The sequence below is a fragment of the Triturus cristatus genome, chromosome 1_2, assembly GCF_964204655.1.
Source record: "Triturus cristatus chromosome 1_2, aTriCri1.1, whole genome shotgun sequence".
Taxonomy (NCBI): Eukaryota; Metazoa; Chordata; class Amphibia; order Caudata; family Salamandridae; genus Triturus; species Triturus cristatus.
In genome coordinates this window covers 41,674,056-41,692,385 of record NC_140580.1, presented here as the reverse complement: position 1 = coordinate 41,692,385, position 18,330 = coordinate 41,674,056, and the positions used below count along the sequence as shown (strand labels likewise).

General features: G+C 44.5%; 1 long non-coding RNA gene across 1 annotated transcript in view; it reads right to left on the bottom strand.

Moving 5' to 3' along the window:
• Positions 1–9,159: 9,159 nt before the first annotated feature.
• LOC146866710 (uncharacterized) overlaps positions 9,160–18,330 on the bottom strand; it is a 34,979-nt gene continuing 25,808 nt past the window's right edge. Inside the window, exons 3-4 of the long non-coding RNA XR_014965776.1 lie at positions 9,396–9,446; positions 9,160–9,259 (exon numbers count right to left, since the gene is read on the bottom strand). This is a non-coding gene — a long non-coding RNA (uncharacterized LOC146866710). The remainder of the gene's footprint in view (positions 9,260–9,395; positions 9,447–18,330) is intronic.

Sequence of the window (18,330 nt, the reverse complement as noted above, 5' to 3'; positions counted from 1 at the left end):
CATTCCTATTTTATATGTGGTCAGATGGCATATGTACGTTTGCCTCTAAATTGGGATGGTACCTGCTACATTGGATTCCTTTTGCCACCTGTTTTTCTAGCTCCTCCTGATTATCACAGAAATACTCATTTAGTACACAATAGAGAAAGGAGAGATCTCCCAATAGTCGATTACACTGAAACAGCATGGGAAAAATACACAGATTTCAATAAAGGTCTCTTTCCCTATATAGGTACCGTTACTAATAGTAAGCTGATACGTAGATTAACTAGAACCCTTGAAGCAGTAGTGAACGAAACTATTTCCGCCTTAGGCAATTTAACAGAAGAGCAGTCTGCTATGCGGATTGTTGTGCTTCAAGATCGTCTTGTCCTTGACGTCATCCTGGCCGATAGGGGCGGAGCTTGTAGGGTCATCGGATCAAGCTGTTGCATTTTCATACCAGAAAATTCGCCATCTGTATATAAAGCTATAACCCGCCTTCATAAGATTGTGAGCCAGATACACCAGAATCCAGGCACCTGGACTTGGTCCGGTTGGTTTTGGAGCGTGTTATCAGCCTGGGGATGGAGAGTTCTATCCTTCCTAGGTATTGGCCTTCTCATACTATTCAGTTGCTGTCTATGCCTGCAATGTGGACCAGCGATTTGTGGTCTGTGTGCCACATCGTGTATTCCACATCAAGATTTTCGTTCAAGATCCCGGAAGAAGAAAGAAGAACAAATGATGCTATATGAACAGATCAATGGATTAATGAAGATTGATATCTCTTGACGGGCAAGTAGGGGACAAGGAGGGAATGTGGAAATATGGATTTTTCTGGTCAGTTATGTCCCCTATCTTGGACCCCAACGGTTCTATGTGCATGTTACAAGTACATGTATGTTCCCTCCAGTTCCAGTTATGAAGACGCAAATACATGTGCGTCCACCGTTAACATGTCCTCTTTCAGATCCGCCATGAATGGGCCGGATATTCCATTCCCAAGTACGAAAGGCCACCGCCTTTATATGGTTCACTTATGCCATTTTACAGTTCAGACGAGTAGGCCCTGATTCTGTCATCAAGCTTTTCTTGCTTTCTATCTCTGAAGCTCCAGTCCGAGCCTACATCTGTGACCATGAACTTTGTCTCATCCTCTGTGCGGCTCACGATGCCTGACATCAGCTTGCTGCCTGCCAAGAACTGTATTTCACCTTCGAAATTATCTGCTCCGCTCCCTGCCCAATGCATTCCTGTCTAGTAGTTTAAGTAAACATTCTGCCAGCTACCGAGCAAAGGCCCGGCTTCTCTGTCTTTATGCAAGTAATTCATAGCCCTGTTACTATGGAAGATTCCTGCCCTCGCATCTAGTGTAGACACTTAGACGCTTGTACACGCACTAACAGTCAGTATAGTCAGTATAGAATAAGATTCTACTCCAAGAAGGCCTCTCTTTTGGATAACATAGTTCTTTAAACATAGGATGTTAGATATGATTTGGGATTAGGTTGACTTGACCCTCTAGACATCTGTCGCCACATGTAGAGCTAAATGTCAAGTCCCCTTCACCCCCTAGCTGCACGTCAATCACACGTCATGCTGCTGTGCGCGCATCTCTGCCAAGTATTTCTGCTGACATTGCGAAATTCTTTCATGGAACCACCCCATTATGACATCATGCCTGATGACGTTCCTTTGTTACGCCCAATCACGCCCATTTTTCATTACGCATGTACAATGTTATCTTCCTTATCAATTGTTACGCCTCTCGCATTTGCTTCACTGTAATGCCTATTGTATAAAAGTGATTAATTATCAATAATGTATGTACTTCACTTCCTGAACCTCCGTGGTGATGGAACCTGGAGGCCACGATTCCGAATCGTCCATTGAAATAAAGCCCATTCCGAACCTCTAATACCACGGATTCTGCCTCTTATTTATTGAGCTATTTTTATTATGTTCTGTATCAAATTAAGTCCCGGTAATTAAATTATTTACCACAGGTCTCCCGCGGATTCGGGACCGCCTCCGTGTCTTTATCGTCCCTCCAGGGACCGTCCAAAAGTGCTTGGTGCCTCGACTACTGGGCAGGGGCATTGGAAAAAGTGCAAAGTGCCGGTTTTCGTTGCTGCGGTCTCCCGCGGATGCGGGACCGCCTCTGTGTCTTTATCGTCCCTCCAGGGACCGTCCAAAAGTGCTTGGTGCCTCGACTACTGGGCAGGGGCGTTGGAAAAAATGCATAGTGCCGGTTTTCGTGGCCGCGGTCTCCCTTGTGTTTATTAGTTGGAGCTACATGTAAGTGTGGATGCACAGCTTGAGGTTATTCAGAAAAACTTGGTTTCCCTAATCTGTGAAGTGTACTCCATCACTTCTGTAGATATGAGCAATATCAAAACATATGTTGTTGTTGTAGATCGACCCCATTCTATGGTCTCTGAGGTATGCAGACACAGCTTTGTTGACATTCTTCCTAGATTTTTCAATCTTATGACAAACTTTGTTTGACCATTTCCACTTATGTCTTTGGCATATATTGGAATATACAAAGACAGTTTGAGGCAAAAGTAACATCAATTGTCCAAAGGTGTCCTTCATAAGCATTTCCAAACCTACCCCAGTCAATGTGCCTAGGTCGTTACCACCACAGTGCACAATCACGAGGTCAGGGTGTTGGAGATGCAAACAGGTTTTAACCAAAGGCAGCAATTGGTGCCACTTCAATCTTCTCTGTGCAAACCATTTAATGTGCACATTTTGTAATCCTAGGTCTAAGTCAATACGTCTCTGTTTTGTATACCTCTTGCACCAGAAAACATAGCTATGTCCTACAATCCACACTAGCATTTTGAAGGTATGGCTGGAAGATATGGATAGATGTCTGTAGCTCATGCAGTCCGTTCGTAGAATGAGAGATATGTTTAAAGATGGGCAACTACTTTTTTTTTTACATACAAAACGTTAACCGATTGGGAGATGAAATGCATTGTTTCTTAAAAAGTAGGGTGCATATTAGTTTTGAGGAAACGCATCTTTGTCATTAGTTAATAAAAAAGCAATTTATACGTGGAATACATATTATAGGATAACATTTTCTCAGCTCAACCACACCTGCAAATTGTATTTGGAAGGTGCAGTTCGAATTTGAAAGAGTGGTGAACTTTTGACCTGCACGTGCTGTTAAATGTTTGAGAAAATGTTGCAAAAAAATATCGTTAGGTTTAAAAAAATGATGAACTTTTAATCTGCACGTGTCGTAGAATGTTCTAGAATGTGTTGATACAATACGTTGAACTTTTCACCTGTATGTGCCTTTAAAAAAACTGTTTATATAGAAAGTTAAAAAATAACCAATAGAGAGTTTTACAATCTAAAAAAATCAAGGAACTATTCTGATTTGTTCTTTACATGTATTTATGTATGGAGCAACAGGAAAATTGTGCCATTACTGGTTCCATTCTTGATGAAAGCGGTGCATTACATGTACTGTGTGACAAAGAAAGAATTGCATGCGTTTTTGACATTTGAAATCTGCATACCAACTACGAAGGTAAGTTAGAAATTAAGAAGGTGTGTCATGTGTTCTGTAGTAGTGGTTAAGTATTTGAGGCAATATTTTTAACTTTGAAAGTATTTTTTATTTCTAAATAACAGTGTTAGTAAAGTCTGGTGTTTTATTGGTTCTAAAATATGCATAAAGTGTGACTAGTGGTTAATGAAGTACTTTATTTATGTTTAGGAGTTTTTCACAAAGAAAAGGTGGAAGTTGTCATCTGTAAAAGACTGTATGGTTTTGAAAATTCGATGTAGCGTTAATTTGGATTTCTATATGTATTCCGGCGACATAAACAGAATGTCGCACATTTGCAAATTATGCTCAGTTTGTAAATAGTGGGGAAGGGATGAGAGTAGAAAATTCATGTGTTATTAACTTAACAGAGATGGAACAAAAAGCAGAAGTGTTATGTGCACAGTTTGTGGTCTCATTTTTACACTGAGAGGTAGATTTCAATATCAGTCAAGGCTGGTGTGGTACTGCGAGGTTTTGGATTTGGGTGTTCTTAGGAAATCTAAGTTGTTGGGGAGCGTTTCTTCAGAAGACATTTTTTTAAATATGTGAGAGATAAAAAACATAAATGAAAATGTTCTTTGTATATTTTCTGTACGATTTTCTTCACAGTGCGAAATTAAATGTGATTATTAGCCAGGGTGTGTTCCTCTGCTGAATATACGCAGGCCTTTAAGTGGTCCGGGTCTTATCGGTACTGAGCTCCGCCACCCGTTTAAGAGAGGCGCCAATTTTTTCATCCCACTTAAAGCTGTTAATATACGTAAAGTAATGGGACGATACATAGAAAGTTTGGAATTACACCTTCATTTACTCTGCCCACCTTCCACCACCATTTTGTGCCCCCAGCAGTACTGTTAATACAATTAATCCAATACAGCTTTTTGTATTATAAAAATAGCACTTATAGGTTTATTGACATATTGGTAGAATTTGTAATATATATAGAATGTTGCAATCAGTTTAAATCGTATAAAACTGCACTGTATTATGTTGGAAATATGACATATGCATAGGTTGTGATGTCATTTTATTCACTGTGAGGCACATTTAAGTATAAGTGAAGACAGGTGATATACTGTGAACCTGTTCAGAATGTGCACAGATTACATGGAGAGTAAATGGACAAAGTAAACATGCACGTTGGTTTGTGTATGTATGCATGGTTTGAATCATTTGATGATACTTTAAGAAACAATCTAAACACTGTTTCTGCTTTACAATTGGGTACAGTGCACAGTGTTAGTAGTTAGTGACTAGATGCTGGTAAAGGGGTTATTTATTGCTCATTCGTACGAAATAAAGTTGGAGAGGAGCGTTTCTTTACAAGAGATATTTTATAAATGTGTGAGAAATAAAAAAGAAATAACTATGTTCTTTTCAGTACGATTTTTTCACAGTAGTAAACTAACTGTGATTATAAGTGATGAAAATTGTTAGGGTGTGTCTCTGTGCTGAATATAAGCAGAACTTTAAGTGGGCCAGGTCTTACCGGTGCTGAACACTTTTAGACACCAGCAATTTTTTTCATCCCACTTGAAACCCTCACTATACATATATTAAAGGAGCGGTATAATAAAAGTTTAGGAATTACACCTCCGTTTACTCTCCTCATGTGTCACCCCCATTTTGTGCACCAAACAGTAGTGTTTATAAAAATTAAGTAATAGAGCATTATCTAGTATGAAAATAGCACTTATACCTTTATTGGCAGGTTCGTGGGATCTGTAGTGTAAAGAGAAGGTCGTAATCAGTTTCAGTGGTACAAAAGTGACGTGTGACATATGTTTGAAAGATTACATGGCTTTAGGAGTAAGGTATAGCGGTAACAAATAAAAAGTATAGTTTGTTATGTTTAAACGAGTATGTAGTTTTGTAAATCAGATATGGCATTGATTTGTGTTGAGAAATAAATTTGGCCGAGATAAAGAAAATGTCGCACATTTGGAATTTATGTTTGGTCTGGAAATAGTGGAGAAGGGAGGGGGAGATATTTATCTGTTATTAATTTAAGGCAGATAAAACAAAAACCAGATATATTATATGTACAGCTTGGTGTCTGATTGTTTACACAGAGAGGTATATTTGAATATCAGCTAAGGGAGGTGTTGTACTGCTCGCACGTTTACAAGTTGCAGACATTACATGGAGAGCAAATACAGAAAGTAAATATGTACCTTGGTTTGTGTATGTATGCATGGTTTGAATAATTTGATCATAGTGTTAGATATAATATGGAATGCCCGGTGATGCGGGGCAAGAGAGGTTGAAGGAGGTATTTCGGATAGAGACAGCTGTGGTATATTCTCAGTATTAGAGGGATAGCTGCAGGCTGGTGATGTGTTGTGTTGCAGAGGTAGAGCTAAGGGTCGCACGGTTTGTAGAGTAAGAGCTACAAGATGTTCGCTTGCATAGGGATAGCTGCGGGCTGTTGATGCGGGCCGAGGGAGGGTGAAGGGGGTATCTCGTAGTGGGAGAGCTGCGTTATATTCGCAGTGTTGGCTAGTAGAGGTAAGAGTTATGGACCCGACGGCTCGTACAGATAAACCTGGGGCCCAATGGCTCGCAGATGAAGAGCTGCAAGCCGACCGGTGGTTCGCAGAGTAAGAGTTGAGAGCCAGCGGGCTGGCTCGTAGAGGAAGAGCTGTGAGCCGACTGGCTGTCTCGTAGAGGGAGGGCTGCCTCCTCAAGCCAACACTGGAAATATACTGCAGTTCTCCCTCTACAAGCCAGCCGTTCGGCTCCGAGCTCTCCCTTTGCGAGTCAGCCCATCGACCGACGGCCCGCAGCTCTCCCTCTGTGAGCCAGGCCCTCGGCTCGCAGCTCTGCGAGCCATCGGGCGCGCAGCTGTAAATCTCCAAGCCAACACTGAAAATATACCGCAGCTGTACCTCTGTCAGATACCCCCTTCACCCTTGGTCCCCCCACACCACCGGCCTGCAGTGGCCCGCAGCTGTTGCTGTGCGAGCCAGCCTGCAGCTCTCCCTCTGCGAATTGGCACTCAACTGTTCCTCTGCAAGCCAACGGCTCACAGTTCTCCCTCTAGAAGCCGTTGGGCCCGCAGTTCTACCTCTGCAAGCCAACACTGGAAAGAAACTACAGCTTTTCCTCTGCCAGATACTCCCTTCACCCTCCCTTGCCTCGCATCAGCAGTCGCAGGTATCCTTTTGCAAGCCGACGGCTCGCAGCTCTTCGTATGCGAGTCGGCCCGCACCTGTCCCTACGTGAGCTGGCCCGCAGCTCTCCCTCTGCGAGGCAACCCGTTGACTCGGAGCTCTTCCTCTTTGAATCCTCGGGCCCGCAGCTCTACCTCTGTAAGCCAACACTGAAAATATACTGTAGCTGTCCTTCTGCGAGCCAGCCCGTCGGCTTGCAGCTCTTCATCTGCGAGCGGTCGGGTTCGCAGCTCTACCTCTCCCAAGCCAACACTGGAGATATACCGCAGCTCTCTCTCTACGAGCCAGCCGGTCGGCTCACAGCTCTCCCTTTGCGAGCCAGACCGTCGACCGATGGCCCCGAGCTCTCCCTCTACGAGCCAGGCTGTCGGCATGCAGCTGTGCCCCTGCGAGGCAGGCTATCAGCTTGCAGCTCTGCCTCTACGAGGCAGCACGTTGGCTCGCAGCTCTCCCTCTGTGAGCCAACTGTCAGCTCGCAGCTCTGCCTCTGTGAGGCAGCCCGTCGGCACACAGCTCTCGCTCTGTGAGCCTTCGAGCCCGCAGCTGTACCTCTCCGAGCCAACACTGGAAATATACTGCAGTTCTCCCTCTACAAGCCAGCTGTTCGGCTCCAAACTCTCCCTTTGCGAGCCAGCCCGTCGACCGACGGCCCGCAGCTCTCCCTCTGCGAGCTAGGCCCTCGGCTCGCAGCTCTGCCTCTGCGAGCCATCGGGCCCGCAGCTGTAACTCTCCAAGCCAACACTGAAAATATACCGCAGCTGTACCTCTGCCAGATACCCCCTTCACCCTCGTTCACCCCACATCACTGGCCTGCAGCGGCCCACAGCTGTTGCTGTGCGAGGCGGCCCAGAGCTCTCCCTTTGCAAATTGGCACGCAACTGTTTCTCTGCAAGCCAACGGCTCGCAGTTCTCCCTCTAGAAGCTGTCGGGCCCGCAGTTCTACCTCTGCAAGCCAACACTGGAAATATACCACAGCTTTCCCTCTGCCAGATACTCTCTTTATCCTCCCTTGCCCCACATCAGCGGACGTAGGTATAATTTTGCAAGCCGACGGCCTGCAACTCTCCCTATGCGACTCCATCTGTAGCTGTTCCTCTGCGAGCCGGCCCTTAGCTGTCCGTCTGCGAGCGGAAACGCAGCTGTCCCTCTAGGAGCCGGTGGCCCGCAGCTCTCCCTCTTTGAGCCAGCCCATGTGGGAGGTGGGGGGGACATCTCACTCCCACTATGTGCTATTTTTATACTAGATAAAGCTCTGTTTGTTTATTTTTATAAACAGTAATCTCAGGGGTACATAGTGTGGGTTACAGTGCTAAAGCACACGTAAATGTCAATTAACGTAATTACGAGGTTTTCTGCTGGGATTAAAGCTCCGTACACGACTGGGCTGGCACATTACCAAAATGGGAATAACACCTTACTTAACCCCTTCAGCGCTGCGGGAATTCCCCCGCGGTGCTGAAGGGTTCGAGCGCGGGCGGGCCCATGACGGAACGGTTCCGTCATGAGCACAGCGCAACCGATGCTCATGACGGAACCGTTCCGTCATGGGCATGGAAGGGGTTAATCGTTCCCCCTTCTCCATCCACATGTTGGTCATTTTTGTTGCTCTCTAACAGTTGATCTGTACTTGTTTGTGTACATCCACAATGAAATGTAAGTCTGTACCATATCTTTGGAAATATGGTGCAGTGTTATGCTTGCTAGGTTGCCGATAGAAGTGTTAAACTAATAAGGGTAACGTTTACATGTGCCATTTAGTCGAGAATATCACTCTAAGTATACAGATAACAATTTTACAAAATAGTATCTACAAAGTTATCTGTAGTGGGTTGCAGAGGAAGTGCTGTGGGACGGTGGGGTGCGTGGGACGGTGGGGTGGGGCGGGGGCGAGGGGAAAAGTAGGAGGTAGTGGAGTCACATAGAAAACGGGAAGGTGAATCTAAATAATTTAATAAATACGTGCTGTATGTCCGGTGACACTACCTGCCACCCAACTGTTCCCTTATTCTGCTCCAGTACCATGCAGCATTTCCTGTGCAAGCCGCCAGTGGAAGTTATATAATTGGAAGTTATATAATTGTATGTGATTATTTTGACATATTGAACAGATATAACAAATAATTGAAACTTTTTTTTCTTTCTCAGAAAATTATTTTGTTTGGATTAAAAATTGAAAATGCCTAGAAGAACTGAAAAAAAGGAAAGATAAAAAAGCAATCTACTTAGAGAAAAGTAAAAAATGTGGATTACAAGTAAATGAGAGTACTGCAAAAAGAGTTTCTTCTGGTAAAAACACGACAATTTTTTTTCAAAGTATTGCGAACATTTAATGAAAATAACATTACACAAAGAAAAAGAAGAATTTTTCAAGTAAGGAGAATCAGACTTCGACTTCAAATCGCAAGAAAAAAAATCATGATATGGAAAGAGTATTTGTGTTGAAAGCATAGTGGATACTGCTTTTAAGTCAAAACAAAAAATATTCATTTTGATTTTGAAGAGGATGAAAGTGTTGGATAAAGCAATGAAGATTCTGAAAGACAAAAGTAAAAAAAAAAGACGTATGAACAGAAGCAGCTTTTGTAAAATCTCCAGTGGCAAATGAAAACATACATCTAATAGTGAACCTTTTTTTAATGAAGAGAGTTACTTCCAAGAAAATAGTTTACCATTTGCAGTTGATACTGGAGGCCGTTGCCACGAAGTTCAGAATGGTTGTCCTGTTCCAAAAGAGGAAATGGTCACTGTTAGTGCAGAACAGTTAATAGCTGAAGAAGTGCAAGAGAAATGCACAGAAGCTCCTGTGTATAAGTGGGGTTGTAGCAGTATTTGTCGTATTCAACAGGAATCTATTGCTATAATGCGAAATTTGTTACAAGAATATGCACAGAAAAGTGTAAAACAGAAGATTAGGTTGTTACAAGGACTAGATTCATGTAATGTATGAAAATATACTGAGAAACATGGGCATTCTCTGGCTTGTCTTTCAAGAAAAGTGTGTAAAAGTGTTTTTCATCACTTGAGGATGTTAGCAGTACACCATTCAGAAATGCGAAAGTTTGTAAGGCAAGTATACCATGTACAAAGTTCTGCATTATGTTTAAGTGAACTGAATACAGCTCTTTAACACGGTTCTTTATCAGATGTATAAAAAAAGTGTGATGATATTCAGTTCCGATATTTTGGTTCAGAAGAGCAGTGTATAGAAAGTGAAAGTTTGACGATTACAGATGTTGAAGAAGGTGAGAAAGTGATTATGATTGATCAGTTTGAAGAAGAAATTGGAAAGTTTAACATAGTGTGCTCTAAAATTCCAAACTATGTTTGTGTTTGTTGTCGACGTACTAATTATAAAACTCAAACTAGGAATGTTGATTTGTATTTGAAATCTGAAAAGAAGAATGATGATAAATGGAAGGAATTTGCAACTTACTTGTTAGTGGAAGGTCAATTTGAGTTAGGCTGTGATCAACGTGTTTCTAAATATTGTTATAACAAAATAGAAGAGAACAAAATGCCTGCTAGAGCAGTACATAATAAGTTAGAATTTGTTGCTATTCCGGAGGAACTTGCAAATTTGAATACATATGAGTCAGTTCTAATTCAATCTGTTCATCCATTTCAAACTATAATTCGAATGGAGCCTAAAACAGGTACACTGCCACCAACGGATTTACAAAGAGGGGTGAAAGGAACAGTAGTGTACTTACCTTTGCATTTTAACCCCTTCGCTGCTAGGCCTTTTTCCCCCCTGTGCTAAGCCTTTTTTTTGGCTATTTGGGGTAGTGCGCGCCTAGGCCCCTGTAACCTTTTGACCACATAAGGTATCCACGCCAAATTTGCGTCCTTTTCTTCCAACATCATGGGGATTATAAAGGTACCCAGGGTTTGTGGATTCCCCTGGAGGGGTCCCAGAAATTAGCCAAAGTACAACAAAACTCAGTTTTTTGGGGGAGAAATTGGAAAAACAGGCTGAAGATGAAAGCGCCTGGATTTTTCCCTGCATATGTTAGCAAAAAGGGGTTGGGGGGGCTGAAAGCACAATTTTCCCAGCTTTTAGGGAATGACAGATTTTTGTCAGAAAACCAACATTTTTTACACAGCTTTGGCATTTTTCTGGGACATAGCCTATTTTTGCTATTGTTTGTGCTTTCAACCTTCTTCCAGTTAACGGTAGAAATGGGTGTGAAAGTAATAATGGATCCTGGAAAGCTATACATTTTAGTAAAGTAGACAAAATTCTGAATTCTGCAAGGGGTCATTTGTGTAGATCCATCAAGGTTTCTTTATAGAAACTAACAGTTAACTAACAGGAAAAATAGAAAATTAGTTGAAAAAAACAGCCTTTTGTGTCAACGTTTTCACCTGTAACTTCTAATTATGACAGCTCTTTGAAAGCAATATACTGTTACATCCGCTGGACCTTCTGGTTGTGGGGATATATAGGACACCAAGAACCCAACGAACCCAGAGTCAAAAACTGAGCAGCAATTTGCAATAGTTTTTTACTATGTTCCGGGTATATAGCAAATATTGTGGGAAAATGTATACATGGAAAAATCGGTATTAAAGACACCTATGTATTTCTGAAATGGGAACAAATTATAGAGTTTAGAAACAGTACATATTTGCACATTTTCGAAATTGGGAATACTCATACTAGCATGAGAATTATCGGTCATTTTTCAAAATGACTTCTTTTTTACACAATGTCTTTCATTTGGAAGGCAGAAATGCATCAGAAAGCAATAGGTAATAACAATTGCTTTACAAATCGAATTACCCTAAGTCTCCCGATAAAAATGGTACCTCACTTGTGTGGGTAGGCATAGTGCTCACGACAGGAAATGGCTCAAAACCCAACGTGAACACACCACATTTTCACAATGAAAATGTACCCTTTTTTGGAAAGTGTCTAGCTGTAGTTTTGTAACACTAGCTCTGCCGGCACCTAGGGAAACCTAGCAAACCTATACATTTTTGAAAACTAGACACCCAGGGGAATCCAGTATGGGGTGACTTGACTGCCTCCCACCAGGTTCTGTTACCCAGAATCCCTTGCAAACCTAACATATTGACAAAAAGAACACATTTTCCCCACATTTCTGTGGTGGAAAAGTTCTGGAATCTGCATGGATCCACAAATTGCCACCCACCCCGCGTTCCCCAAAGTCTTCCGAGAAAAATGGTACCTCACTTCTGTGGGCCGGTCTAGTGCCCGCGACAGGAAACAGCTCAAAACGCAACGTCGATACACCTCAATTTCGCAGGGAAAAATGACCTTTTTTGGCAAAGTGCTTAGTTGTAGTTTTTGAACCCTAGCTCTGCCGCCACCTAGAGAAACCTAGCAAACCTATGCATTTCTGAAAACTAGACACCCAGGGAAATCCAGGATGGGGTGACTTGACTGCCTCCCACCAGGTTCTGTTACACAGAATCCCTTGCAAACCTTTAAAAATTGTCAATAAAACCACATTTTCCCCACATTTCTGTAGTGGAAAGTTCTGGAATCTGCGTGGATCCACAAATTTCCACCCACCCCGTGTTCCCCAAACTCTTGCGAGAAAAATGGTACCTCACTTGTGTGGGTCGGCCTACTGCCCGGGACAAGAAACGGTGCAAAACGCATCGTGGAAACACCTCAATTTCGCAGTGAAAAATGACCCTTTTTTGGCATAGTGCCTCGCTGTCGCTTTTGAACCATATATCTGCCGGCACCTTGGGAAACCTAGCAAACCTATACATTTTTGAAAACTAGACACCCAGGGGAATCCAGGATGGGGTAACTTAGCTGCCTCCCACCAGGTTCTGTTACCCAGAATCCCTTGCAAACCTAAAAAATTGTTTAAAAAAACACATTTTCCCCACATTTCTGTGGTGGAAAGTTCTGGAATCTGCGTGGATCCACAAATTTCCACCCACCCCGCGTTCCCCAAAGTCTTCAGAGAGAATTGGTACCTCACTTGTGTGTGTCGGCCTAGTGCCCGCGACAGGAAATGGCGCAAAACACAAAGTGGTCACACCTCAATGTCGCAGTGAAAAATGACCCTTTTTTGGCAAAGTGCCTAGCTGTAGTTTTTGAACCCTAGCTCTGCCGGCACCTAGGGAAACTTAGCAAACCTACATATTTGTGAAAAGTAGACACCCAGCGGAATCCAGAATGGGTTGACTTGACTGCCTCCCACCAGATTCTGTTACCCAGAATCCCTCACAAACCTAAAAAATTGTCCAAAAAAACACATTTTCCACACATTTCTGTGGTGGAAAGTTCTGGAATCTGCGTGGATCCACAATTTTCCACCCACCCCGCTTTCTCTAAAATCTTCCGAGAAAAATGGTACCTCACTTGTGTGGGTCGGCCTAGTGACCACGACAGGAAACGGCGCAAAATGCAACGTGGTCACACCTCAATTTCGCAGTGAAAAATGACTCTTTTTTGGCAAAGTGCCTAGCTGTACGTTTTGAACCCTAGTTTTGCCGGCACCTAGGGAAACCTAGCAAACCTATACATTTTTTTAAACTAGACACCCAGGGGAATCCAGGATGGGGTGACTTGACTGCCTCCCAACAGGTTCTTTTACCCAGAATCCCTTTCAAACCTAAAAAATTGTCAATAAAACCACATTTTCCACACATTTCTGTGGTGGAAAGTTCTGGAATCTGCGTGGATCCACAAATTTCCACCCACCCCGCATTCCCCAAAGTCTTCCAAGAAAAATGGTACACATTTTTGAACACTAGACACCCAGGGGAATCCAGGATGGGGTGAATTGACTACCTCCCACCAGTTTCTGTTATCCAGAATCCCTTGCAAACCTTTACAAATTGTCAATAAAACCACATTTTCCCCACATTTCTGTAGTGGAAAGTTCTGGAATGTGCGTGGATCCACAAATTTCCACCCACCCCGTGTTCCCCAAAGTCTTCCGAGAAAAATGGTACCTCACTTGTGTTGGTCGGCCTAGTGCCCGCGACAGGAAACGGTGCAAAACGTATCATGGACACACCTCAATTTCACAGTGAAAAATGACCCTTTTTTGGCAAAGTGCCTCGCTGTCGTTTTTGAACCATATTTCTGCCGGCACCTTCAGAAACCTAGCAAACCTATACATTTTTGAAAACTAGACACCCAGCGGAATCCAGGATGGGGTGACTTAGCTGCCTCCCACCAGGTTCTGTTACCCAGAATCCCTTGCAAACCAAAAAAATGTTTTAAAAAACACATTTTCCCCACATTTCTGTGGTGGAAAGTTCTGGAATCTGTGTGGATCCACAAATTTCCACCCACCCCGCATTCCCCAAAGTCTTCCAAGAAAAATGGTACACATTTTTGAACACTAGACACCCAGGGGAATCCAGGATGGGGTGAATTGACTACCTCCCACCAGGTTCTGTTATCCAGAATCCCTTGCAAACCTTTACAAATTGTCAATAAAACCACATTTTCCCCACATTTCTGTAGTGGAAAGTTCTGGAATGTGCGTGGATCCACAAATTTCCACCCACCCCGTGTTCCCCAAAGTCTTCCGAGAAAAATGGTACCTCACTTGTGTGGGTCGGCCTAGTGCCCGCGACAGGAAACGGTGCAAAACGCATCATGGTCACACCTCAATTTCGCAATGAAAAATTACCCTTTTTTGGCAAAGTGCCTAGCTATACTTTTTTAACCCTAGCTCTGCCGGCACCTAGGGAACCTACCAAACCCACACATTTCTGAAAACTAGACACCCGGGCAGGGCTTAATTTGTGCCGGTGCTTGCCGGTGCTGAGCGCCGGCACTTAATTGACAGGGCCGGGTCTACGCATCTCGCCCGGCCCGTCATTGATGTTTTTTTCGAAATTAGATTAAAATCCTCACTGTACAGTGTACGTCTCAGTCTCATCAGCGTGTGATTGTTCAATGCAGCCTCACCTGGCAGAGCCTGCAGGTCAGAGGAGTTCAGAACGGCTGACCGGCTGTGTGTGTGAGTTCATCGACATTCGAGTGATTCCATCGATCATGGCGGCAGAGAGGCCGCAGCCTGGTGGTAACGGTTTCACTTTCGGCTTTCGCTTCGCCGGTTTAATTGTTTAAATGTTACAGTCAGTGAGTGGGGTGGGTGGGCTCAGTGGCCATGCGGCGTGCGTGCGTGCGTGCGCGTCACACTGGTTTGTTTATTGGGGCGCCAGGGGCGGGCTGGATTTGTGGGTCGGACTACTCGGTTCTGTTGTTGAGTGTTCTGATGGGGGTAGGGGGCGGGGCCGCTGTACGCGCAGCGCGTGGCAGCTTTGCCCACGTGCGCCACCGCCGCCACGCCCCAGCACAACTGCAGCCTGCCAGTGCCCACTGCTAACCAGTCCGGGAGTCACACTGCGGTGAATCGGAACCGTTCGGTGCACCGTGCACCACGCACGCCTAAAATAACCAGTTATTCCTGAGCTGGACTGCCCACGGCACGGCCCACCCGAGTAACACGGTAAGAAAGATTGAAGGAACGGCATTTTTTTGCCACTGGCACGTTTGTGCAGTGCACACTGGTAACTGGAGAGGGCTGTCACAGCTGCCTTTAGAAACGCTGCCACACAGCTGTATTTTTAGCAAAACCGGTTTCAGATAGAGAATAGATTAATCAGCCTCGGGCAGTAACCGAATTAAAGTTCATGTCAGCGGTCAGCCATTAAAATTACCACTGCAACTTCAGAAACATTTAGGGTGCTACTGTCAGGGAGACTCTCCCTGGGAGAGGCTTCCGGCGAATTTAGAACAGTGACACCGATTCAGTGTGTTCAAATCGATGAAAGAGATTTGTTGATTTCTAGACATTCAAATACGCCCATTGGGTTTCAGCGAAATAATTCGCCCATTCAGCGGGATTTATCCAGTGAGGCAGATTCAGTGAGATACGAGGAGGCATACCGGTGTTCTTGCAGCGGAATAGGCGTCTGCGTATATTGCAGTGAAATTGTGTTAGTCAGTTCCGGGCACTGAGGAAGACTTGGTGACACTGAGTCACTGGGGCTGATAAGTGACATTCTGACTGTGAACATTGAGATTCAAGCCCACCTTACACCCAGTGAGATTCAAAGAGCCGAATCGCGCAGGTTTACACCCTTAGCTCAATCGGCGGCTAGATTTAGAGAGTTTCTGAAGGGGATAGTCTCGGTTTTGGGCAGTGGGCATGCTCACTGAGTCACAGGCGTGAAGGAGACCTGGTTTTTGTCAGTTAAATAAAGAGTCACTAGGTGCGAAGCGAAGCAGTGTTATGCGCGGTGGCAGTGAGTTTCCACAGGGAGTTATTTTAGGGAAGTAGCGCCCGATGGTTTCCGGCACACAGGGCTACCCACTGGACTGGAGATGGTGACATGCTTGGTGGCACTACTGTGATACCGTGTGTCCGTGGTGCGGCCTGCGTTCGTGGCTGCCTATTGTCTTACTCTCGTGACGTGTGCGGGAAATTATGTTTCACTTTCCCCAAATATGATCACCCGGTGCGGGAGTACGTACAAAGCAGTTAAATTCAGACAGGGCTAGAAGAATGGTGATTGATTGTGAGTGCTGACGTGCAAAGAGGTTTGGGATGTAATGGTTGACATTTTAGCCGACTGGCAATTTCTATTTTAAAGAAGCTACTTGTTTCATCTATACGTTTATTCTTGACTGGATGGGGCAGTAGTTAATGTCTTCTAGCAACAGCTCTGGTCATTGATTATGTAGAATTTGCAGGATAGTTTCCTGCAGCAATATTGTTAAACACGACACCAGGAACTGTCGAGGTAGTGAAAAGCCAGGGCCTGCTTTGACATGCTTAAGCAACTTAGTCGTAACACCTTGAGCTCGAGTTTTTCCTGGAAACTCTGAGGTGCAACGTACCCCTGCTGCCCCTATAATGCACCCCCACAGGAGACCCTCCATTCAGCCTAAAATGTATATCTGTATTACTGTATACACGTGAGACATCAGAAACTCATACGATCCACTCTGCAATGTGTAGGTCAACCCCTTATTTTGCTCAATGTCGCTGTAGAATGAAGCAGTCCAGGAGCACAGTTTCTGGAGACAATGAGCAGAGAAACGCAAGGCAACCCAGTAGCATTACAGCGCTGAACTGCAAAGCCTGTTATCCCGCCATTGGCAACCTGTATTGGTTGGGATGCTTTTAAAGTGAAATTGGGTGTGTGAGTTTGGATGGATGGATGTATGTGTGGGTGGGTGGGTTGCTTGGGTGGGCTGGGTGGATGGATGACGGTTCTTATACTAGGACCTAATTCCGAGTCTCTCGGGATTACAAAACTCGCAGAAACACCATTGCTCATGATTCTTTCACAAGAAAATGTTTCCTACTCAAAGCAGGCGAAATTTGTGGCGAAAAAACGCTGTGAATTGAAGAGAAATATGAAGGAATTGGTGCATAAACGCCTATCCCCTCATGTTAGTCTCCCATCATCTCTGAATCTGGAATTATTCCCCCTGCCTGGAATTACAGATGGCGATGGCATCGGTGATTGTGTGGTGTGAGAACTCTGGCCTTATTTTTGGTTCACTTTTAATCGGTCCCTACACATCCTTTGTGATGCCCCTTGGGGGGCGCTCCTCAATGCAGGGGTTTAGTTGATGCTACCTGTACAGGAGAATGTACATTTCCTGGTCCATGTGCTAAGCAATCCATAGTGACATGACATCTTTAAATGTAAATCCAAGTGCCTCCATTTGGGCTTGAGGGTCCAGGACTCCCGACATGATAAATTTTAGAAATTAAACATTCTCACAAGCCAGGTTGGTCCTATATTTTCTTTTGCATTTTCATACAGAACGAACCTCCTATCTAAACCTTATTATGAGGAAGGCTCCCTTTCTGAAATTCATCTGTCTTTTCGCAGTGCCAGTTGACGATGTGGGTGGAGCTAATAGAGGAAATGGGTGGAGCCAATGGAGGAAGTGGGTGGAGCCAGAGAAAAGTAGGTGTGGCCTCCAACAAAGATTTGAGCACCTGCACTTCATATTTTACAAATTAAGCACTGCACCCGGGGCTTCCAGGGAGGTATGGCTTGCGTGGATCCCCCAATTTTTCCTTACCCATAATTCCCTGCAAACCTAAATTTTAGCTGAAAAAATCACTTTTTTCACACATTTGTGTGTGGGAAAGTGTGGCATCACCGGGCTCACACAAATTTCTTACCACCCAGCGTTCCCCCAGGTCTCCAGATAAAAATGGTGCCTCACTTGTGTGGGAGGCCCAAGTACCCGCGACAGGCAAGGGCCCACAACGTAGTGAGGTGTCATCAAAATTGCCTATCTCAAAACCACCTGTTTTTGCAAGGTGGGTCACCTGGGTTTTTGGCCCCGTGCTCGGCGGACATCTAGGGAATCCTACCAAACCAACACATTTCTGAAAACTAGACACCCGGAGGCTTCCAGGGAGGTATGGATTGCGTGGATCCCCCATCGTTTCCTTACCCAGAATCTCCTGCAAACCTGCAAAAATGTTTTGGGCCCTTCCCAGTCCACGCACACCGCCAGCCAAGCGCCAGTCCACGCACACCGCCAGCCAAGCGCCAGTCCACACACACCACCAGCCAAGTGCCAGTCCACACACACCACCAGTCAAGTGCCAGTCCACACACACC